This window comes from Tachypleus tridentatus, chromosome 6 (genome assembly GCF_004210375.1).
Source record: "Tachypleus tridentatus isolate NWPU-2018 chromosome 6, ASM421037v1, whole genome shotgun sequence".
NCBI lineage: Eukaryota > Metazoa > Arthropoda > Merostomata > Xiphosura > Limulidae > Tachypleus > Tachypleus tridentatus.
The window spans coordinates 124820047-124845544 of NC_134830.1; the positions used below are offsets into that span (position 1 = coordinate 124820047).

General features: G+C 35.3%; 1 pseudogene across 1 annotated transcript; it reads right to left on the reverse strand.

Annotated features, from left to right (window-relative positions):
• Positions 1-481: 481 nt before the first annotated feature.
• On the reverse strand, positions 482-11444 carry LOC143253581 (uncharacterized; annotated as a pseudogene). Its single transcript, XR_013029713.1, has 2 exons — positions 9699-11444; positions 482-2047 (listed from the first exon to the last, which is right to left on the reverse strand). The product of XR_013029713.1 is annotated as an uncharacterized LOC143253581 (transcript).
• Positions 11445-25498: the final 14054 nt, after the last annotated feature.

Below are 25498 nucleotides of genomic sequence, written 5' to 3' on the forward strand. Positions count from 1 at the left end.
AACATGCAATACTCTATCAAAATATAAGGTATGCTAGATATGGTACTTAATACATAACAGTTATATTTAGTGTTGTATCCTAGAATAGTCTCGTAACGCAATCATCTTTACACTCAATGTGTTAGGAAATATATACCACACCTATTGGTCAAGTAGAGAAACATTAATTTAGGAATAACAATAATCTTAAAAGTCTCAAAGCTATATAGACAAACAAAATATAATATTAAACATTCTAAACCAACCATCCAGCGACGTATAAACTCATTAAAACACATATTTAACAACAACAATAGTAACGGGACTACTATTTATCAAGTCAGCTTTTCATCCAATACGATAGGTAGTGTTCACATAATAATTTACTGTACACTAAACGAACTTTCTTTCGCTGCATTTATTGCACCTGGAAAACTGGTGACGTTCACAGTTATTTTAAGTTTATGGCAATATACATGATAGAAATTATTTATACATCAACTTTTGATATAACATTGTTTATTACACATACGGTTTATGAATTATCAATTAATATGACAGTATTCCTGCTACAAATTGTTTATATATCAGCCTTTAGCATAACAACGTGTATACACAGATTGTTTATAGATATGATACAGTACCAACTGCAAACAGTTCAACGTTTGGAACAATTTTCTATACGATACAGTAACTGGACGTTTACAGTTCAACCTTAAATAATCGCATCACGCAATTTTGATTCTGACCTTGTAATATTTTATTGAAGGACGCTCTTTTAAACAGAAAGGGCTCCTGCCAGCCTCCACAAACAATGACGTCAACAATTATTTTTACCTTCTACGAAACACCAAAATATTTCTTGCAAACGAGTAGTATTTATTTTACACTGTTTATCCTTTTTTTTCTATTAAGTTTTACTTTTTTTTCCCTATTTACTGTTAACATCTCCCAAACCAATTTTAAATTTTCCAACACTAATTTTTAAAATATGAAGCGTTACAACATAAGAAAGAACATTTCGAGAAAGACAAGTAAGTTGTTTAATAGAAATTTATTTAAAAAAAAACAACAAAATGATATGAATCAAGAAATATTGTACGAACAAGTTTGCTTTTAAAACAATCAACGAGCGCAGATAACAAAAATCAGAAATCGTCAATATCGTCCTCAATTTATAAACGAATAACCATCTCGCTTTATATAAGCCTATTTATCAGTATTTAGTTTTCGTGATTAAAAAAATAGCACAAAAACCTGTGGTCTTATCGATATACCTTTTAATACAGAGCACGGTCTATATCAGTTCTGGCTAAAAGATTTGTATGCATGATATATTTTATGTTATAACAGGGTAAACACGAGATTAAAAGTTCGTATAATTAGTTATGTATGTACATTAACATTCATTACAATTAAAAATTGAAGTCAGCTGATGATACAACATTTGTTTCTATTTAAAAACATCTCATTTTTCACATGAGACTAATACTTGTTCTCGATTCTTAAGTCAAAAACAACATTAATATGGCAGTTTTTGGCATCTAGCCACAACGACTTTTCTATTAATTTTCCTACACTCCACTAGATACCACTTAAATAAACATGCGCACAATGGAACTATTATTCAGCATTGTGTTACGGTTTCTCCAAGGAACAAATTTTCTCAGAATATGGACACGCCCTCTATTCTAATATCGAACAACCCAATTCTGCTTACGCACTTGCAGGTCTTGCTTAGAGCTAGTCAAGTTTGCAAGAACCGACATCAACATTTTATTTTTATTCTTTCGTTTTTATGTTCGTTCATGCATTCAAAAGGCATCAACTTCAGATGTCAAGAACCTTGAGAAAAAAAAAAAAAGAGTTCCGTTTCTCAGATGACGTTTTCTACATCATAATGCATACAATTCAATCGTCCTAACTACGTAATTAGCTGCGGAGGACGAGGTTACACAACTCACGTGCCAGTGAATACTAAATTCAGTCCATTGACTTGGTTGGGTTGTGAGGCCTTGTTTGTATAATCTCAATTTTTCGGCGTTGGGGCTTACCTAGGCATCGGTATCTAGAAAAAAGAAGAGAAAAAAAAGTAACTTTTGTAAGCGACTAAATATTTCGAAGTATGTGAAGTATATCAATAATATATAGTTAACATTAAAATAATGACAACTCAAACTATAATTAGTAAGCAGATAATTATTCAGAAATCACTAAGCCTAAAAAGTTTTCCTTGTATATTTCAAGTCTACTGGCGAGACTGCGAACTAAACTCTACTCTTTTGAAAACTATAGAAAAGTGTTTTCCATACTATTTTCAACTAAAAGATTGTTTATTGCAAACAATTAAAAACAGACTAATAAAATTCCGTCAAAAGAAACTTCAGTGTAACTAAAATAGCACCAACTAAATTATACCGAGGCTATGGTGAAAATTTATCAAAAACAATTACAAAGTTACCCTTTTCTAGATTTTTTTTAACTGACTTTAAATTAGCCAAATACTGTACTAAAGTAAATGCAAGTAGCCGATCTAAGGACATGACATCAACACAACGACAGTTTGTGGTGATTTGCCTTTAACTGGTTAAAACCTGTTTATAGCAAGGCAAGAAACCAGATTTTGTTATTCAAGCCAATCGTGTTGTGGATTAGGGTTAGGTACTTTTCTTAGCATATGATTACTTAATGTCCTGTTACTTCGCGTTTATGCAAACAAGCTACGAGGCGCAACAAAAGATAATACGTAGAATAAATGAAAGTTACTAGTTTTGACAAGATACATGATAACGCCACTAGCAAGAAATATGCCGTTAATATCAAGTAGGTCATAACCGTCAGTTAACAGTCTCCAGTTTTCGTATACGATTGCCAGCTCTTGTAAAAGTTGTTATTTATTTTACCAATAGTTAAATTGATTTTTTTAGAGAGGAAACTAATCATTTTTACAAAGTCGTTCTTTCTATTACACTGTGGGTACAATAGTCCCAAAATGTGGGAAATAAGACCTTTCAAATAATAATTATCTGTAGTCACGAGGCTCAATGAGTAGAACCCAAGCATCAAGTAGTCTTTCTCCGTGTGGTAAAATGGATGGCACTCCAACCTGTTAAAACCCAGCTGTGAATAATAGAGATATTAAAAATACTTAAAAGTACTATACTAATATCAAGAATAGAAACTTATACTTTGCACACGAGCAGATAGTCCACCTTGAACATAGTTACCAGCAGACAACTGACCAAGGTAAGATGTTCCTTTTGGTGTCTAACGCCAAGGTTTAAGGTGCCAACCTTAAAGGTAAAGTACTTGTCTGCTGGCACCTAGCGTCAATGTAAAGTCCTGGTCTGCATAACACGCCCAATTTTATTTAAAGATAGTTCCAAACTAGCTCACAAGAAGACTTTAAATGGTACATCAACTGTAATGGGATCCCTCGTAGTCCAGGAAAATCGGAAGCAGTGTTCGGAGACAACTTTCGAAACGAGTCGGTGCTACCCCTCGTGTAGATTACTAAAGACCATACCTCACTGGCTGGCACTCCTTCCCCTAACTGGCCGATACTGTCTGATTATATAAACTTGTACCGTTACTTCCGAGGCGACTAAAGGCTCTACATACTAACAGAAAATTTCGATGTTCATGTTGGTCTGTGAAACATTGTTGTCCATTCTTTGGAAGGGGCCGATTATACAGTTTGAAATGTTATTCTAGGGTAAAAGCGTTTAATTACACAAGTCGCCCAAGAGAAAATGGAATTCGACTTTGCTTATCCAACACAGGTTGAAACCGGTTCGCCTGGAAATTGGGTGTGTTAATAACAGTCAAAAGTAGCAAGTTTTTCTTCTCTGGTTCACCATCTCAACCATATGTCAGAAGTTAGAAGAGGAAATAAGTTACAATAAAAACATTAGAATTATCAAATACAACATTTTCTTCCACAGATCAACTTCACTAACACGTCTAAGTTACATACTCTTAAACTAAGGGTTTCAAAAATGTTATAACCAGTTTCAAGATAAAGGATTAATCCTTAAATTTTGAGCCAAATGGCTCTTAAGACATTTTATTACTTTCTGGTATAATAAAATTAAAATCAACAAAAAGTTGATAAATCTTGGTACATTCGTTTGTTCTGTAACAAACAGCTTGTTTCAGATAGTTACACAAGGGCTATCTGCACTAGTCATTTCTGATCTTAATGTTTATATGTTAGAAAGACAACTAGTCAACAACACTCACTGCGAACTCTTGTGCTACACCTATCGAACAGTGTTCAAAAGTTCTTATAAAGGCACCCATGGCCCCAAAGAAGGGAGCGCGATTTTGAAGAAATGGTATAGTAACGACTGACCTTGGATTCACAGTCCGGGTAACTCGCCCGGACTTTTTGTTTGTTGTTACTTTTATTAAGCTATGTGGTTATTTTTAGACTCTAAAACACGAAATAACTACTCAAAGTCATGAAAAGGTTTAGAATTTTAAAAAATTAAATTGAATGTTTTTAAAAGAGAAATGTGTTCTCTCTTAAAATCTGTTTTTGAAGAACAACCTGGTAAAAAACATCGTCTGTACAACTTATCACAAATTTTATGCGGAATTTTCAGCAATTTTGTTTTACAAACATTTCTAAGCCTAGATTTGCTTAGTGTTATTAACAATGTATTTGTTATCAGTCAGGCGGTAGCACCCCCTATGTAGCAATGGCTCAGGGTGTTCATGGAAATATTTTAAATATCCTCAACAGGTCATCGGAACCTTACAACACTAAAGCTCAGTTTAATAACAATATCTACAAATAGTGATTTAGTCACAAGTTCTGCGAATGTTTGTAAATATCAGAGCAAAATGTTTGAATTTCTTGTTCTTTCTTATTACGTAAGAATTCAAAAACAATGATGCCAACCAGTTTCACCGATGTAACAGTTTTACATACAGTAACCGTTGTATAAATATTATTGATAAGTAGCGAAAAACCACCAACATAATTCTAGTGTAAAAGATGCTGTCGTTACCTCTTGAAGTTAATTTTCATACAAAAATTTGGTGTTTTTTTAAGAAGTTAAGTACAGGGTGAATCAGGAATTACTAGCACTGATTTTGAAGGGTTGATATTAACCATCCATATATTTACCTTCTCGTCCCCCCCCCAAACGTTTTTCTTTACTTTTATAAACATGTTTGTTAATACTTAAAAAACAAACAAACAAATAATTCAAACAGTAACCAGTGAGTAAATATTTATATACAAGATTAACACACAGTAGGGAATAGACCCTAGACCTAATCAGTTTAACCTGTAACTCTAAACACTTCGCGTTATTTTTTTTTTTTTTTAATGATCCTGGCATACTTACTATGATAAATCAATTCTATCAGAATGGTTGATTATAACAAGATTTGTGTTTTTAAGTGTTTCTTACTGTTATGTGGTTAAGGACATCTTACTGGCCTCTGGCGTTGTGACAAAGATGATACAAAAACTCATAACATGAACAATTGTTTTGTCCAATACATTAGCGATTGTTTGGTTTGATGTTTCATTGTATATAAAATAATGAAGTAAAATTAATTAGAAACTAAGATCTGAATCATGTACAACTTTAATTCTTAACTTGTAAACAATGTTAGGGTTAAGAGAATGCTATAGTTTCATTACATTAAATTACAGCCAACTACCACGTGTCTATTGTAAATTCTCACTATCAGTTTTTGTATCTATTGTGAACGTTGATTTATATAAATTACTGAAAACTGTCCACGCTCCTTTTATTACCAGCTGGTTACTTAACCTATTGTGATACAGATCCAACTTCTTGAAGAAAGAAGAACAAAGTTTCTGTAAAAAACTTGTCTTCTTGAACACGACACTTAAGTTTTTGTTACAATAATATAAACCACGCTAGTTTGACACTGACGTCACGCACCGAAGCCTAAAACCTGTTGTTCGTTTTGCATGTCTCGTACCCGATACTCGTGACTACTGATGCAATACCATACGCTAGAAAATACGCGGATTACACGCTTTAATAAGTGTGTTTTTCTTATAGCAATGCCACATCAGGCTATCTGCTCAGCCCACCGAGGGGAATCGAACCCCTGATTTTAGCGTTGTAAATCCGGAGACATACCGCTGCACTAACGGGGGGCCGCTTTAATAAAAAATAAATAAAAAAATAAAAAATTGGAGTTTAATATCTTACCTACACAATAATACCAATATAATACCAGAGTTTCTTGTAAAGACAGTTTCACAAAGTTAAGTTCCAATTGTGCATTATTTTAGGCTAATTCTAAAAAGTAAATTGTTGAGTTGGGCTAGTACTAATTAGTATGATACTCGCCAGTTAACAGCGTGTTCAGTAGAAATGTTTCCCGAAAATTTACGTCTTGGCCTACAATCTCGATTTTTTCAGGACTTAGTTATCTGTGCGCTATCAGTGTAGAGACATCCTTGAATATGTATTGATACACTATAGAAGAGGTTCCTGAACTGTGGTGCGACATCTACTAGAGGTCCTCAGTAATACAAATTTATGAAATTCGAAATGGTAAGACATTATAAAACTAAATATGGTAACTTATAATTAACAAAAATGGTAAGACATTATAAAACTAAATATGGTAACTTATAATTAACATAAATGGTAAGACATTATAAAACTAAATATGGTAACTTATAATTAATATAAATGGTAAGACATTATAAAACTAAATATGGTAACTTATAATTAATATAAATTGAATTATATTAATCTGTTGTACATCTGGCACCGTTGCCTGTCGATTACAAAAAAACAAGACAGATGATTTCCAATTGCAGAAAAAGCATGTAAAATCGAAATATAGAAATAAGATAAGTGTGATATCTTCGACCCGAAGATAACCTAGAAAGGTCAAAACGTTGTTCTCTCCTTATCAAGGAAAGTGTTAATACCTATACCAGCCGTACAGAGATACATTTTTATTTCAAGCGAGTTTCTCGTTATAAAGAATTCTTGGATCTTCATTTAGTGTAACAACATAACAACACAACATCCAATTAACGTCAGTTTTGAAACGTTTCGAAACCACCGATTCGCCTGGAGCTATCTCCTCCTTTGAAGCAATTGTCTTTTCAGGAATAATTCCGGTTTGTTATTTTCTCCCTTCGTATTTATTGTTAAAACCACTGAAAACGGGCATTCATAAAATCACAATAAGTCTGCATTCTTTACAATCCAGTTTTTACTCCATACATAACGTAAGTTATCTTGGTGTAAATGTAGGAAGTCATTTTTGGTGTTTGACCGTGACGTTCTGAGCACATGATTATTAGGTCACTAGAATAGGGCATACGTCATAGCTTTCATCGAATTTTAACAAAACAAACCTATTATATTTCAATCAATACACAAATCATTCATCGAGCTTGGCAGATTGTCCTCTCTTAACCGAGGTTATCAACACGGAATTGTTGGGAGATTTGTCGAAGCTGTTGAATACCTTTGTTTATAAAAGGATATGATAACTTATTTGTATTACCAATATAGAATCGCGGGAAATAGCAAGTGCACTAAATCACTTTTTTTTTTTGAAGGAAGACGAGTCCAGTATAATTACTTTTAGGGGGAGGTACGTTGATAATTTAAGCGCAGCTCCGTATCAATTTTAGTTGCAGATTATAATTGAGAATTTCCTATGCCCATTACACAGTGTAAAACTGTATTCACTCTACGAACACAGTTGACCGATGATATCTATCTTAGCCATGTATTTGACCCATATTTAGTGAAAATACTGACCATCTTTATCAAGCACTAATTAGCTACGTTCTGGTGGTAGCAGATCAAATACCCTCAACATCAAATTCCGGAAACGGATTACATTCCTGATACAATGCTAAATACCTAGATGGCGCCAAATATCTAGCTGATATAGAATTTAGGTGAGAAAATCCTCGTGCAAATTGGAATACGTATCTTGGTTCCAAAGTAGCAAGTTTAGTTGTTCCTTACGTAAATTCAATACGTACAAATTAAAAACAATACGGGAACAAAGTTACCCATGTATCACAATGACTACTTTGTTCCATAAACCGATGTTCTAAATAGTTTTGACCACGGATTATACATATTGGCCAAATTTAAACGTCCATGTGTTAACCTCACTTAATAGAAGCAGATGGTTGATTACTCATTTTTAACGTTATGAAAACACAACACACAAAATATTTGTTGTGCGTTAATTAGAATGTACGCCTCATACATACACAACTACCACTATAGCAGGAATGTTAGCGAGGAGTTTTACTTCAACAGATTAAATTGAGCCTCTAACGATACAATGAAACCGCCAATTGAATTTAGTGTCAGAGAAAAAAAATGTTTTAGAAATTACATGTCAGAAGAAAACTGTCATATCTGAAAACTACTAATGTGATAAAGTGAATTCTACCAGCGATGTCTTGTAAGATTAACCGGTTTTTAAACTCGCACCATGAATTATTTGAACAACTGACACAACAGTAAGCACGTCTCACCCTATCATTGTTATCAAACCGGTCCATTTTTTTTTTTTTACGTTTCAACGACCTGAAATGTACTAATGACGTAACACTTCCTTCCGTCGTAACTGATGCAGTTAAACAACGTGTTACCCACACCGCAAGTTTAGGCTAAAACGTGTGTAATACGGAATCGGTCTATTTCGCTATAATATGTAATATACATACACACACCAGGTAGGTGAAACTGTAATTAAATATTTCTCAGCTATGCATTCGTTTACATCGAAGGTTGTCAGGAAATGTTCTATTCACTTCCATCACCAGTGTAAATCAGAAACAATATTGTCAATAGTGCAGTGCGTAGTTTCACACCATCAAAACAAGTACTATATGTGAAATAATACCCTTTGGTCAGGCACAGAGATCAGTATATCCACACTTATAGGTATACACACTGTGACGTATTAATAGCTTTTGACCTGTCCACAATGTAGTTATTTACTCAAGTTTTCATCGTACATATGACTGAAAATATAAACCTTTCAAACAACAACTAGGAAATACAGGGCTATAACATACCTAAAATAATTATTAATGTATAGATGTCAACAAAAGGGATGAAGTAATAGTGAAAGTTATTTCGGATTAGTAGAAAAAAAATCTGAGAAAAAAAATCAATTTTATTCGTGTAAATATGTATTAAATAACGTGCATCGTGAAGAAATATTTCTACCGTAACTTTATGCGTGATAGACCATTTTTCTTATGACGTTGCAAGATTTTTGCAGGCTCGTGAGGCTACCCTGAGAAGGTTCTTGATTTAAAAGACCAGAAAATATCTTGTAATGAATCAATATATTAGTTTACTTTTGATGAAAGCTTCATTTATTCGCAAACAGTCCAAATTTTGTTTAAACCTGCTAGAAAGCTACAGAATGTTATATAATAGAAAAACAAAAACACAAAATGAATTTAAAAATTCATAATTTACACGACGCTTCGGAACAGTTTGGGCATAAAAATAACATGGAGTGATATAATACTCTCGTCTCCAAAGCTCTGAACGGGAAAAGTTCTCAATCCAGTTCAGTTTTGGTGTATAAAATTAGATAAACATTACTATATCTATATTCTATGGTACGCCGAAAACAGATCTAGTAGAAGACACGACACACGCACGTATATTATACAAACTTACACGTAAAATCGGCAGGTTTATTTTAGAACTTACCTCATCTCTGATGACGAGAACCTTTCTTACAAAGGAAATTGCTGTTGGTGTTGGGGCTAAGTCCGTTTCCCGTCAGGTCGAGCCCACTAAACAACTGAGCAATTTCTCTTTCCTTTTTTTCCATGACCCCGTGTTTGTTACTAGGACCTGCCTGGTCGTTACATCCATTAGTTACTGGATTATCTCCATTCGTTAAAAAATGAAGGTTAGACAAGCTGTTAGATCTGGAACGATGTTCTTGTCTAATTGAAAAGGAAAACGCGCGCTCATTTAAATGGCCTTTCTTCTTGTAAATCCCCGTATTGAAAGGAGAGTCCAAATCAGATGAAGACTTATCTTTGTCATGTTTCTTTTTCTGGCGAGCTTTAGCCTGGCGAGAGGCAGTTCCATGCTGTGGGTAATACTGTTCTTGGGGAACAGCAGCAGTGGCACTCATGTGGCGGGTCGAGGGTTGGTAAAGAGGTTCCTCCGCAGCCACAACGGGGATGCGTTTCCTTTTCTGTTCTCGTCCGCCTGTGTAGACACCGGAAACGGTTTGTGCATTTTTTGGCCGAGACAAAAATATCCCAGGTTGTATTCCATTTACGACGGAAGGAGGCGCTCCTTGATCATTTTTATTTTTCGTGATCTTGTCAGCTCTGCCTTTACTAGAATTGACAGTCAAATTTGAGGGAGGAGGAGGAGGGACGCGAGATGGAAGTGCCATCTGACGGTGTCGGGAGGATCTGGAAACGCCCAAAGTGGATCCAATACCTGTGGACTTCATTCTCTGGATGGTGCCAGAAGTATCCGTATATATCATCTCTCGTTCCATGGGCGCAGGTCCAGTCCACACCTTATAATTATCTTCTTCCGCGCCAGAGACTAAACCTCGGCTAAACTCTGAGACTGTTGTTGAACCGTTGGCTATTGGTGACCTTTCAGGAAGTTCCTTTTCTGGCGAAGCTTGGTGTCGCCACGCTTCCACTTTCTGGACAGTGTCCAAACCGAACATTGACCGACTTCTACGGCTTTCGAGATAATATGGGTTTTCCTCCATTTGACGGGCATACATGCTGTCAGCGTACGCATGGAAACAACAGCGTACCATAGCGTTTGCTGCAGCTTCCTTCTTGCAGATGAAGGCGTGACATTCCAGAACTTTAATTCCTGTAGTGCGCCGGAGGATACAGGCAAATATTGGTGGGTGATTCGGGAGAAGCGTGGCGAGCGAAGGGACTGTCTAAAGGTAGAAACTTTTCAGTTCTATCGCTTCCACTGCCGGGAACTACGACGTAGCGAACTGCAGCACAGTAATGTAGATTTACAATATGGAAAAACCTCGTCACCTCTCGTAAAGATTCGTCGACATTTTCTAATAAAAGACCGTTGCTCCAAACACTTAACCACGAATCAATACCCTTGGCGGTGAGAGGGCCTTGATCAGGGTACAGGTCCTTCAGCGGTTCTTGTATACCTTGTAAACCGTCTTTAGTAACGTGGGGCACGGCAGAGCCCATGTACAGAACTCGACAACGGCAGATGGGTGTCGTCATATTCTAAACTTCGCACTAACACCAGTTTTACAAAATATAAATCATAAAGTTAATTCATTTAGTTAAAGTATTATGTACTACTAGATTACAATTAATCCGGGTCTCAGACACGTCACTGTCCTGCTCAACCCAGCCGAATACGTGTCACCTCTATCTCAACAACCTGCAGTTACAAGTGTGCGTGCGCTGATCATTACTAACAAGCGTTTTTATTGGCTGATGAACGACGAAGATAGAGCGTTGTAATAAGTAATTATAGGTCTAAAAAAAAAGACTTTTTGTGAGAATGCGGGTACAGCCTTGCCCACGTTGTATAAAATATACTAAAGTAACTATGACAAGACTGTTTTATTAAATTTCAACTGATATTTAACAAACCTTAGTAATGCGCCATACCAGCTGCGCAGTAGTTACGATTCATGCTGCTGAGTTCAAGATTTGCGGAAGAAAGAAGGAAGGGGGGAGGGGGGGTAAGAGAGGAGTGTTAGTACAGGATCTCAGGGTGAGGGGGGAGTGTTAGTACAGGATCTCGTCATGGGAATTACTCGTTCCGGTCAGGTAGCAACGTACGAAGATGGGGGAACCTAATATATTTGTTGTTAGTTGCCCTAGGGCCTTTTTGCGCGGTCAGTGTTTTCTCCTCATAACTTGGCCTTAGATTTGGTTACAACCACAAAAGTAAGAAATATAACCACCAAGTTAGTCTATTAACATATATTAACATATTTTTAAAACTTTGTGTAATAAAGACACAAAAAATCAGTTTCAAAACAGAAATTTACAAGCACAAGTTACTCGGTTGTAGCAGATTGTAGACAACCACCGAAAAATGATAAAGACTATACCGACTTTTGTCATTTTTCAAAATTTCTAGTGCGTACTGGAGGGATTTGGATATTTTTGCAAGAAAGTTACAAAAAATACCTCTACTCTGAAGATAATAATGAAAAACTTTTGTTTTTCAGTCAACGTTTCGCCGTTGTGATTTCATTGTGACTGTCGCTGATGAAGCCGTAATATCGAAACGTTGATTGAAATAAAAGGTTCTTATATCATACCCAACACCAAGTGATATACAAACACACATGAAAGTCAAAAACAGTTTCTCCCTCAAACACCTGTCGTATTTTAAATTTAGAGATTTAGAACTTTTTAACGAGCTAAGAAACTAAATGTTATTATAATAAAACGTAAAGTTCTCTCTGTCCGCATTCTAACTTCATTAGAAGTGAAAGTTTAAAACCCAATCGTTCCATACTTTGAAGAGTTTTTTCAATATTTGTTATTTTACTTCCTCTGAAACACTTTTATTTTTTTCCCGTACATTAAATGGGTTTGTATTTCCTGCAACGACTTGTCTGTTTGGTTTACTTTGTATCTAATTGATCGCTGTCTTAGTTTTCTCTGTTTTCGCTTCTCTTGTTGTTCTGGTTACATTTTTTGTACCCTAACTGTAAAGTGTTTCTTTCAGTCGCCTAGTGGCTCAGCGTTAAGTTTCTGGACTTTTTTATAATGCTAGAATTTAGGACTTGACCCACAGTGCGAACACAACGCAGATAACCATTTGTGTAGCTTTCCGTTGAAACAAGATGCTTACATCTTTAAAACTATTTTAATACATTGTATGTATTTATAATAGTTTGTATTCTTTTAATAGTAATGTTTCTTCCCATTCAAGGACCAACTTACGAACTACTTCCACTTGGTAAGTACTTGGATTGTCCATGAGACAGTATGATGTACAATGTACAGTAATCTAGCTCCGGTTGGCAACCCCCACCTATCGACACTTCTTCTGTTTTTAATTAAAGTAGGTTTTCTAATCCTCGTTCACAACTCATGTTGTTTAGACATTTGGATTAGGCACAATTATACCCCCCTCCCCCACAGCTAAGTAACCATCTAATACAACACATGGGCTAAAGACCAGATCAGAAGCTCCATGGGTCAGGAAAATCCACCCGTGACGTAGTTCACGTTCACAGTATTTATTCTGGTTACTCACCAGAGGTCGTAAGTCAATAACAATTTAATAAACAGTATGTATGAATCGTTACTGGCCTTATTTCTTTGGTAAGTGAATATTGAATATGCTTTGAATAAGAATTAACATCAAGGAACACTGGAATGTTATAACCAGGGAACTACTTACGTCTCAATGATCTCTAAGAAATGCAATTGTTTTGTTTTTATTTTAAATGTTTTACCTTCTGTCATCATGATTTCACATATTATGGACCCAAAAACTCTAAGAAGAACAATATATCAAACTTGTTTCGTGTTTATTCAATACAAACAGTGAGTGAGCGATTTTACGACAAACAAAACGCTTTGGCATGACTCAGCTTGCAGAGCTTTACTAACAAACGAATAGTAAGTGAACTACCTTACTGCACAGTCAGTTTATCACAGATCCCATGTGATAAACACATATATACTCTTCAAAAAAAGAAACGCAAAAGGCAAAATTTGAGACACATCGTTAACAAGTTTATTCCGGGTAGTTCTGTATGACATGTGTGAAACTTTGCACATTCACTGTTGAACATCCAAGGTCTGCAAAGGCAAAGTACACGCTCACTAGTTGAAGTTTAACGTCACTCAACGTCAATAACGAGTATGCCCCCGTGAGCATCAATAACTGATTGGCATCTCCTGCCCATGGAAGCGATGAGATGACGAATCACATCCTGTGAAATTGTTGTCCACTCAGCCTGCAAAGCTGCTGCAAGCTGAGGTAGAGTCTGCGGTTGAGGTTGTCGCCGTCGTAGACGTCGGTCCAACTCGTCCCAAAGATGTTCGATGGGGTTTAAATCTGGTGATCTGGAGGGCCAGGGAAGAACGTCGATGTTGTGGTGTCTCAAGAAGACAGTGGTGAGTCGGGTTGTGTGAGGACGGGCGTTGTCATGTTGAAAAACGTCGTTGACGTTCACCATGATGGGTTGCACATGGGGTCTAAGAATCTCGTCGACGGTTGCGTACGGTCTGATCGGAAATCCTACGCAGCCCTGGTATGGTTGAGGCAGTAGACCTCGCAGTGGTGGTCCTATCCCGAAGGTGACGTAACCGGATGTGGCGATCTTGTGCGGGCGTGGTCACACGAGGTCTGCCAGATCGTGGACGGTCACGAGTTGATCCATGTTGTTGGTGACGATTCCATAGCCTTGTGATGGTGCTTGGGTGGACATTTACAGCTTTGGCAACATCTGATCGAGATTCGCCTAGTTCCAAGCGACCAATGGCGTTGTTGCGTTGTGCTTCAGTCAGTCTTGGCGTAACTGTATTGCGTGTCGGTGGCTTAACACTGAGCTATGGAAACCGAGAACCCGTCACTTTTAGAGGGATCTTACACATGTTGCATTTGCAGAACATGCAGATCTCTCAAACAAATTTATTGGACACGAATGCGTTTTGGCGAAAAATCCGTTTTTTTTCCTCCGTTTTCAAAGTGCACAACTTTTATTGTCATTTTGGTCTGACAATCAGTGCCTTAACACGTGTAACATCACATACTCTGAGCTTGTAACGTTATTACATATATTTCTCTTTAAAATAACAAAAATATCCCTTTTGCGTTTCTTTTTTTGAAGAGTATAGTTTGATGCTACTCTTAACACTTAAAGAAAATTGTATTATGTCACTATGTATTATCAAAACTTCAGTTTAACAGTTACAAACATTTATAAACTAAAGAGTAAAATGATAGTAGAATACAAAAGATTAGAAAGTGTGTATTGTATAATTAAAGTATGTCTTAACGTCATAACCATTGACGATCGGTACCAATAAAACGGTCATAAACATGACTGTGTAGGATAAAAGTGATATATATATATATCTTTATAATTCTGACCTTCTTGGCCCGGCATGACCAGGTGGGTTAAGGTGTTCGGCTCGTAATCTGAGGGACACGGGTTCGAATCCCTGTCGCACCAAACAAGCTCGTCCTTTCAGCCATCGGGGCGTTATAATATTACGTTCAATCACACTATTTGGCGGTAAAAGAGTAACCCAACAGTTGGCGATGTGTGGTGTTGACTTGCTGCCTTCCCTCTAGTCTTACACCGTTAAATTAGGGACAGCTAGCGCAGATAGCCCTCTTGTAGGTTTGCGCGAAATTAAAAACAATCTGGTCTTCTGACTGTTTCTCAACCATGCTACTATCATTAAAATAATATAGCAATACGTTTTATTTTAATTTAACTTCAAGTGACGCCATGATAAAAACGTTGTGACTTAGTTATACTTTATATTTGTGCGTATTTTATGGTTCCAAGATGTATTTATTACTTTATCGGAATAAGTGAATATTTCATATTATACGATGATACATTAGTACAAAATCTTGCCACATGATGGCAGCAAGATTGCAGAGATTAAATAAATGTTGTAAAGGCAAAAGGTTCTTAACTTAGTTTGATCCAAAAGTTTAAAATCTCCACAACAAAACATCGGCTGTGTTCCTCTCACCAAATTAGTCACACACTTATTTTGAGCTACCAATATGTTCATTATTTATTAAAACAAAATATAAATAAGTAGTCGTAATTTAGTCTTCTTCCTATGTAGAAGATTGTTTTAAATCAAAGCCACATAGCGCTATATATGCAATGTCTACCGTGGGGACATAATTTAGTGTTGTAAGTCTGTAAACTGTCGTGGGATGCTGAACTACTGTTTATACTGAAATCGATAAGAAATCAACAAAGTTCGAAATATTAGTCTACTTCTCATTATATCCGTTTTATAGGGATTTTCATTCGAAGTTGTAAGAAATATAATTTATCTTAATTAAAAACAATTACGTACGTTATAAGCTCAGTCTTTAATGAGAACCCAAACATTAAAACCGTCGATAATTCGCTCTTTGGTGAACTACAAAATAAAAACAAAACTGGAGCGCTTTAGCACAGATAGTAGACATTCCTTTTATAACTGGAACAGTTTTGGAATGCATAACATCCTCATTCTGATGATAAACGCTGTACTTTTATAATGTTTATTTCCCTGCTTCAGTCAATAACGCGATTACTCTGAAGGTTGCAAACTTCATTAAAAATGTATCACTACATTGTTTAGTGACCCTTTTGAAGGTTAAAACTTCATTAAAATATATCACTGTAGTGTGTGGTGACCATTTAAAGTTTACAAACTTTATTAAAAATGTATCACTACATTGTGTGGTGATCCTTTTGAAGGTTAAAACTTCATTAAAATGTATCACTACATTGTGTGGTGGATCTTTTGAAGGGTACAAACTTCTTTAAAAATGTATGACAGCATTGTGTGGTGACCGTTTTGAAGGTTAAAAACGTCATTAAAAATATGTCTCTACATTGCGGGGTGAATCTTTAGAAAGTTAAAAACTTCATTAAAAATATGTCTCTACATTGCGGGGTGAATCTTTAGAAAGTTAAAAACTTCATTAAAAATGCATCACTACATTGTGTGGTGACCGTTTTGAAGGTTAAAAACTTCATTAAAAATGCATCACTACATTGTGTGGTGACCGTTTTGAAGGTTAAAAACTTCATTAAAAATGCATTACTACATTGTGTGGTGACCCTTTTGAAAGTTAAAACTTCATTAAAATGTATCACTACATTGTGTGGTGGATCTTTTGAAGGGTACAAACTTCTTTAAAAATGTATGACAGCATTGTGTGGTGACCGTTTTGAAGGTTAAAAACTTCATTAAAAATATGTCTCTACATTGCGGGGTGAATCTTTAGAAAGTTAAAAACTTCATTAAAAATGTATCATTATAATGTGTGGTGACACTTTTGAAGGTTAAAACTTGATTAAAAGAAAACACTTACGGCTTTATGTTTTTTAATACGTCTATTAAAGCGTTTAGTGTCTCTCTCAGTCGCGATAATATTAATGTAAGTTACAAGTGGTACTGTAAACATAATTATGACAATGATATATCACCTGTTATATGATGAATGTAATTATCATGATCATATGTTACGAGTCGTATTACGAAGATAATTCTCAACTTAATATAAGTTTGAAAACATATAAATAATGATGTTCAGGAACATTCAAATGTCGATTTATGTTAAGTGCTTGTAGGAAAAATTCTTAACTTTCTGAAATTAAGCAAGTGTTGACTGACCAACGTGAGGCGAAGTTTCAGTATAAATGTTCTCTCAAATAGCTGTAGTTTAAGCTCATCTTCTTACAAACACTAGGACAAACAAAGTTGTGCTAGTTCCACAGTAACAATATCAGGATGTAACAGTGGAAAAACCTAACAAATTATTGGAATAAGAAGGTTTATAGAACGAGTTTTTACATGTGAAATGACGTGGAAAGTGTTTCTTTGAAAAATGACTAAATTCAAAATAGCATCGTTTTTATAATTAATATGGTAGAAGTGAAGAGACTAAATGTATACCACAAACACAAGTCAATTCATCCTACTAGTCAGCTATTGTCTGCCTTTACGTCCCTTTAATAAAACCAGAGCATAAAAATTATAATAACTGAGACTATATTATGATTTTTTAAGCTGCAACTTAGAACTAGTTAGGCTGTAGGAAGTTTGTGCCTGTGCAGTACATCGTGGGTAGATGAATGCCGCTGTTTGATGTGCTTAAAAGGTCATGTTCCTTATAAAGGTTCATTTATAAGTGTTATCGTGTTCTCAGTATAAGAAACACACACTGTTCTCCATCACTAGTCCAGATATCACTAGCGCTCTCTGCTTCACGTTGAATTGTTTTCACATTTTTCATATGTAACTAAATTTTAAACTAGTCGAACTTAGTTTAAACCACCAGCAACTGACGTGTTTATTATATGCTACAGGCGACGAGAGTACCATAGTACCAGGTGTTGTCTTTGGAACAATTGAGAGCTGTAAGCAGGCTAAGTATACCTTAAATATAAGTAATAAAATTGGCATGCAGCACGGTAACCGTTTGTGTTAGTTTTCGTTTAAGAATATTATGTTTTCCATCAATAACTGATAACCATTTGTAAACTTTAACTTCATGTAATTAAAAAATATCACCAGCTCTGCTTGGTTCTCGAACTAATTCGGGGAGAGTTTAAATAATATGAAACCAAAATACGGTGATATATTTATTTTTAATATCTTAAACAGCTTCCCTGCTGAATTAAAATACATATATATATATACTATTTATTCTTGAAATCAAATATAAACATATATTTTGAGTGAAAGATAAGAATAAATATACATAACACTATTTAAAGATGTTACTGCTTGAAAAAAATACGTGCATACTAGTTTAAAAACACGTTTAACTGCCTTAAAAGCACGTGATAGAGCTTCACGAGGTTAAGTTAGTTAAGGTGAAAAAGGCCAAAATATTATGCCGAGAGGACTTGTACGGGGTGAATAAGACTTGTACGGTGTGAATAAGACTTGTACGGGGTGAATAAGGGGAATGAGGCTACTGTTATTTTATCAAGTCTGGAAAACTCATCAAAACCCGATTATTTATAAGATCAGAGCACATAATTCTTTCATTAAAAAGGTTTTAAAAAAAAACTTTATCCGTAAACGTTAACCGCTTTTAAAATTTTGTTGTATGTAACCAGATATTATTGTATGCAATCACTTCTTGTCTTTGTTGTTCTACGTTACCAGCTTTTATGTTGTTTTATGTAATCACTGTTGTTCTACGTTACCAGCTTTTATGTTGTTTTACGTAATCACTGTTGCCAGCTTTTATGTTGTTTTATGTAATCACTGTTGTTCTACGTTACCAGCTTTTATGTTGTTTTACGTAATCACTGTTGTTCTCTGTTACCAATTCTTGTTAATATTTTTACATAAACAGTTTTTACTATTGGTGTTCCTCGTTACCAGTTTTTATATTGTTTTGCATAACCAATGTTGTTCTGTGTTACCAGCCTTCGTCATTATTATTCTATGTAATCAGCTGTTGTCATTGTTGTTCTGCGTTACTAGTTTTTATATTGTTTTTTCGGTAATTTTAGAATTTAAATTGTCAAGTAAGTTCAAACAAGTTAAATCACTGACAGCTCAGTATTCGGTCTTAGAAACTTCTCTCATTCGATTTACAGAAAATTAATTTATATTCATCATTTTCCATGATAACTAAATTCCTAGAAGTCTTTCTAGAGGCTCTACTAAAATGTTGAAGTGCTGTAAGTAGAGTGGGTTACTATTACCATTCAGCACTCTCTTCAGAGAGCCACTACGGCTACAGATTTGGAAATCTAGACCTCTAACCATCGCATGTAGGATTATTGCACGTGACAGATAGAGTGTGGAAAGTTTTTCTTTGTTTTTTTTAGGTGGTAACTTCAGGCCCAATTCTTGGTGAGTCCAGCGGCTACTGATCTCAGTGAAAGAGAGAATTATGGCTGGCTTTCTCTGTCGAGCTACAACACGCCTGTCATTTCGAGTTGCTGCAAGTAGCACCTGTCGTTGAGAGATTGGTTTAGTCTCTTTCGGATATTCCATCCCACCAGAAGAAAACCGTACGTCCATGAACCCATGATCCCTGACTAGAAGGACTATTCTAGGAAGACGGCACGAACTGAGAAGCAACTTGTGTTTGTGTGACAAACCGCTGTCTGTCGTTACATCTTTACATCCATCTTTCTTAGTAACTCTCTTATCCTTTACATGAGAATCGTTATAACGCTTGTCGGAAACTTTGGCGTGACCATCATGGGTAATCGTGGCTCGAAGGTTAATTAAAAATTTTCTTGATATTTCTGTCCTATTTTCAGGAAGTGACGTTTTCAAAATGTTTCTTTTTGATAAAACATGTGATAGTTGTTTTATGAACTCCAAGTTGGCTCTTTTCTTTTAGACTGTGATAAAGAGGTTAAAACTCTATGGTTTCAGGAATAGTGTCGCATCTCTGTACTCTGACCGCCAGGGAACGTTTAGCTTTAATCACCTATAATACGTTCCGTGGGAGTTAAGAGAAGGTCACACTGTCCAGAACGACCTTGTGTTCAATGCCATTGTAACGTACTGTCAACCTTTCTTCGTCCAGTCGCAGACGGAACCTTCGTCCTGTGCTCTCTCATTGTCCAACACCAGTTTTCAGCACACATGCACACCGAGACAGCGAAAGTTCAGTGAGGTCCGTTCACTAAGGACGAGTCCAACCATTTGACGACACATTCGGCCTTCTCAGTTATCTTTGTCTTCAGAGACACGACCGATCAAAATATGTCGTGCCGTATGTAAATATTACGACCCGTCTATAAATCGGCTTTTTATTCTTGCCTACATACACCACTTGATTAAAGTAACTTTTGTCTACTATTTTACTGTACTAATTCCAACATGCATCTATTGGCCACCCAACTTCTCAAAATAAAACACTGATATGTGACATCCTTTATAAAGATATTCCGACATATAATTCTTTCCAACTAGTGGGTTGGTTTATGTTATACACTCCGCCCAATGTAACAGCCGCTGTACTAGATCATTCAGTAGAATAATTACATACGTGTATGGAGAGATGTGCGTTCACGCGGAGAAACAAAAAGCAAGCTTTATAAGATACCCAGACTGCTTTACCCGTGGGGCGTAAGTTAAAACTATCTGTGGTGTTGTTGGTCGGCTGACATAGAGAAATGACATCATCACACATTTTCCTAACCACACCTAAAACACGAAATTATTTGAAATACAATATCGTTTGTTTCACACGGAATACCGGATCTGAATTTATTGTTAGGTGAACACATTTCTGATTTTATATTCGTGTTAAACTGTATAAAAAGTAAGAATACAAGTTCGGACCAAGGACGAGTCTTTATTAGGCTATAGTTCCTTACTTTCTAACCATCTTGTCCTCTTTTTGAGAGAGTAACAACTACTCTGCTGGTTCTTACCCCACTTGAACCTTGGTTAACTCTCTCTCTGTGTAAATAAAAAAATATATCCCTGTACTAATAACTATAGCCCGTGTAACATCATTTACTGTAGGACAGCAGCAAGAGGTCTTCCATGTAGGACTAAACTGTGTCGATATGAGATCAGGTAAATACTTAATATGTATTAACTAGAACGTGTAACGTTAGTTCATTTCCAAGTTTGTAGAACAGTCTTGGGTAATTATTTTAAATGAACGTTGAACAATTTCTAATATACTCAACAAACACTCACGAAAACAAGAGGACAAGCATGTTAAAGTTAAGATCGGTGAACCCGACTGTTTGTAATTCATGTGATGACTTGGGTGGACAATTACTGACAGTGATACAAGAATGTCCAGAAATTGTATACACTTGGTATATTCATTTACAACACAATTCATCAGGCTTGGTAAACTTTACCAGTACAAAATTGTTTTAATAACCAAAACGTATTTTGTTTGATATTTGTTTTTAGTTAGAAACAGTTATTTTGACAGATATTTCTAAACTAACTTATCATTGAATTAGAAACACCGATTACTATCACCTTTTCAATTCTCCGAAAGTTCAAGAAAAGAAAGAAACAGGTTTCACTTTCACGTCATCCTGCTTTAAAAATATGTGTGAATATCTTAGGTCACCGACGCGTAAACTCGCTTTGATCTATGTGTGTTAATATCCTAGTTCACTGACTTGTTAACTTTGCTTTAAAACTATCTGTGAATATCCTAGTCCACTGACGAGCTAAACTCGCTTTGAGATGTGTGTGTGTGAATATCCTAGTCTACTGACACGTTAAACTCACTTTAAAACTATGTGTGTTAATATCCTATTTCACTGACTCGTTAACTTTGCTTTGAAATCTCTTTGTGAATATTTTAGTCTACAGACGCATTAAACTCATTTTAACATTATGTGTGAGAATACCCTAGTCTACTATTATTTGTGAAAGACTTATACTTTACAGGACCATCCAGGTTCTTAAAAATATATGGTTGTAGTTTTACCTCTCTAAAGCAATGTTTATATCTTACTTTATAGTAACGTCGTGGAATTTAGATTAGCAGTTTCTTGTCATCACCCACATGTCACAGCTATATCTAGTAATATACAGAAGACGTCATAGCTATATTTAACAATACGTATTTATCATCGTTTTTATTACTTAATCTTTTTACTTATGTAATAAACAAAACAAATAGTAACTGAACGTCAAAATTAGAAAAATGTTATTTCTATTTTTTTATAGTTGAAATAGTTTATTATCTCTTGTTGTGTGTAGTAATTACATGAGTTTCAGTCATTCAAAGTTAGAGATTCTACTAAACCTCCCAGTGGCACAAAGGTACGTCTGCGGACTTGCACTACTAAAAACTGCAGTTCGAGCACACATAATCCTTTGCGTATCCTTGTGCTTATAAACAAAACAACAAATTTTACTTGAAGAAAATTGTTACGTACTCCATAAACAATATACTAGTAACGAGATTATTAAAAAAACTGCTTGGAGACAGGTGGCATGAATTTTCCTAGCACGACTCTCAGTCTCGATCATTCATTTATTATTGTGTAAGTGTTTCGTTTTAAAGATAGTATTGTAAACACTCATGTAGCAACCGACCATGCAGAAGTTATATCTGGGACATGAAACTATAAACACTAAAGTTGAGTTATTATAATTAATAAAACATTTTTTATTACTAGCTGTGATGCGTAAAATATTTGCAGTATTTTTCATGTCCGTCGTTTCCATTATTCCATAATTTTTCACGTATAGCATTTAAGTTACGCTTTCTCACAGATATCATATTTTAGATCAATAAATTCTAGTCTATTTGAAAAGGTTTTCCCGCGTCAGACAAACAAATTTACATAGACGTAACTGTATTTAATAAAATTTGTTCAGTAAAACTACACGTAAAGTAAACAATAAAGTAATGGTATTTGTAATAGTGTATAGAGTATGAAACACTTATGAATGTTCACTGTATGACACAGTTTTACATATTGAAATAAAGAAACTCACGCAAAGCGAAGAATAAAAACCATAGTAAAGAAAAAAGCAGCTGAAAGATGTTTATAGCAGTCTACGAAATCAACTGAAGCTAAGTTATTACAAAATAAAGTAAATGTAAAGCTGTAATGAAGACAAACTTAGCTGATTATGCAGACACGTCTGGATGCGGGTTTACAAAGTGATGATCATTTGGTTTTAAACGAACTATTTTAAACTAAAGGTCTAAAACAAATTTTAGACCTAAATAAGTAGAGGAAGCCTATGTCATCTGTATTTAATCTAATTTTCATTTTATATCAATTTGCACACAGGTTAAATGTTGTTTGTGTGATGTACTCTGCAAACAAAAACCACAGTTCAAATCGAAGCCAGCCGTCACGTGCTGACAACGATATTGTATGGGTGTGTAATATTCTCGTGCAGGTAAAGTGGTTCTGATTGCAAAAGTCAATTTGGAATCTGGACTTTTCGGACAAAGGCCTTTTTAACGATATGAAATTTATAACATTTGATTGATAAATTTGAGATAAAAATTGTGGATAGACAAACGCAAGATTATTATTTAAATATATTATTACCAGAAACAATCATAACGCGGTACTCCTACGGATATTACCCTAAAATGTACCTATCTTGTCCGAGTAACATAGTAAAAGATGGTTTCTGGTTAAACTTTGTTTTATGTGATATCCAAAATTACAAGATTTTGGTTTCAGAAACTTAGGTTTCTTGTTTTTTATTATACCCCTCTGATGTTTATGTTGTTAGTAAGAGTAAAGAAGTTCATACTTCATTTAAGATTCCTTTCTGTTTTCCAATATTTTAGTAATGTTAGAATAAACAAACTTAAGAAATAGTTTTCTTCCTCAAAGAGGTTTCTCAAAAGCAGTTAATGTAAGAACTCATTCCTTCCAAATTAATTCCTTGTAACGAGGACAAACACGTTATGTAAGCATATAATTTAGTAAACGCGCATTAGGTACATATCTTCTGCAAAAGGCAGCCTAAATAAATAATTACAAAAACAAGGCCTAAGGTGAACCTTCTTTTCATATATGATGACGGAATGACTGGAAAAACTGACTTTTTCTCTGTGGGGGTAAGGGCAACAGGTAACAAAATCAATTTATGAAGTCTTTTTGTTGTCGTTGTTTTTAATGTGCTCTTACAGGTGAACACCTGTGTGGTGGAGGCACTCTATGACATCATAATCGTAGGACAAATCCACGAGAGATATAGAAGTGCTTATTGTTATTTAAACAAATCACTGACTTTAGGTTATTTTTTTATATAATTATTATTTTTTGCTCTACGCACGCACATATATTACAATATATATAATAAAGACAATAATAAAGGTACAAATATTGCAGACAGAAACAATGAATAATACCAACCAGATGATGACTTTATTATCACAGAAAATACAAAAGAAACAGTACTAACATTTGTTACGTTAACCCTGAGAATTACACGTTATTTTCACACAGTTTACTAGTGTACTATTACCGAAGATAGCACAAAACGTTCTGTGTTACTCCATACAATTCAGACAAGTTATTTGATTACTCTCTTTGTTTACATAAGTCTAGGAGTCTGGTGCGGTCTGTAGAATCCCAATATGCAAGTCATGGGCTCAAATCATATCGCCAAACAGACTCATTCTTTCAGTGGTTGAAAAGTTATAATGTGACTGTCAATCCCACTTTTACCCATGTCTCTCTCTAGCTTATCACTTCTAAATTGGGGACGAAAAGCGCAGATAATCCTCGATTAGGTTTGCGTAAAACTCCACAAAAGAAACATAAGTCCATACAACTACAACAATATTTTTTGTGTGAGGTCAGGTCATGATCATGTTCAGTCGGCTACATTATCATTTCATTACATTTACTGCACGTTAGGGATAATTATATTATTGATTAATTACATGATAGATCAAAATCTGTCCATACTTGTTAGCCGGTCTGTATTTATATTTTTAACACCTGTATTTATTGTAAAATCTACAACTTACACCTGCGTTCATTATACGATTTACTATTTATACTTGTGTTCATAGTAAGGTCTACTACGTTCACCTGTATTCATTATAAGAGAGCGGCCCGGAATGGCCAGGTGAGTTACGGCGTTCAACTCCCAGTCGCAACAAACATGTTCGCCCTTTCAGCCATGGGGGCGTTATAATATGACGGTCAATCCCACTATTCATTGGTAAAAGAGTAGCCCAAGAGTTGGCGGTGGGTGATGATAACTAGCTGTCTTCCCTCTAGTATTACATTGTTAAATAAGGGAAGACTAACGCAGATAGCCCTCGCGTAGCTTCGCGCGAAATTAAAAAAACAAACAAATCATTACAGA